We start from the raw sequence: 876 nt of genomic DNA, 5'->3' as shown, positions 1-876 counted from the left end.
TTATTTACAGTGTTCATTCCCTATGAAAAAAGGATTTCCAGGATTCTGTAATGACTTTTTAAAAATTGTTCTGATCTTTCCCAAGTGAATTCCTCCATTTTGTGATAGCTTCTGAGTCATACAACATGACTAATAAAATTTTTGCTGATATAACTCAGATTAAGATTCAGACAGTGAAAGATTCTCTGGCTTGAAAATTAGTGGTTTCTTGTTGCAAACTTTACTGGCACCTTTTGTCCTGGTTTTTTATGACCTCAAATAAACCTCACCCTAGTCTACTTTCCTCTGACATTTTACTCCCTCTTATCTCCTCCATGTCTCCTCTTTCGGAAATTCCATTTGCCAAACGCTTGCCCCCCCGCAAACTCCCGTCCAGTTCACTGTCCCCACCCTTACCCCTAACTTTGCAAATGAGTGAAAAAAGCCGATTCCTCGATGCTGCCGGTCTTTGCCTGTTGCCCTCCATCATCCTCCCCCAAAGTGCAAGCAGAACAAAGGACAAGCCTAGATTATTTTAAAAAAGACATTTCAGTTATAAGGCCTGCATCATCCACATCAATCCACATCTGGCCTTCCAGATGTGGATTTTGGTCAGCAGCCATCCACGTTTCACTGCCTAAAGAACTAAGGTGCACAACCGCCACCGGGGCTCAGCACCGTGCAGGCTCTGACTCCCCCTGGCCTGCGCTATTGCCCACAGACCGGTATTTTGCAATGGACTTTTGCAGAAATCCATGCTTCTGACCGGCCACCTGCATGACCTGGAGTAGCTGCACTGGCTTTGAGCCCGGGGGCCCCGGGAGGAGGCCTGCCCAGCGTAGGTGGGCTGCGTGACCCCGGGCGATTTGCACCTCTTTGCCCCGCCCAGGTAAGCAG

This window comes from Pygoscelis adeliae, unplaced genomic scaffold (assembly GCF_000699105.1).
Source record: "Pygoscelis adeliae isolate BGI_AS28 unplaced genomic scaffold, ASM69910v1 Scaffold4, whole genome shotgun sequence".
NCBI lineage: Eukaryota > Metazoa > Chordata > Aves > Sphenisciformes > Spheniscidae > Pygoscelis > Pygoscelis adeliae.
The sequence above is the reverse complement of the archived record's forward strand: the minus strand, read 5'-3'. Positions refer to the sequence as shown.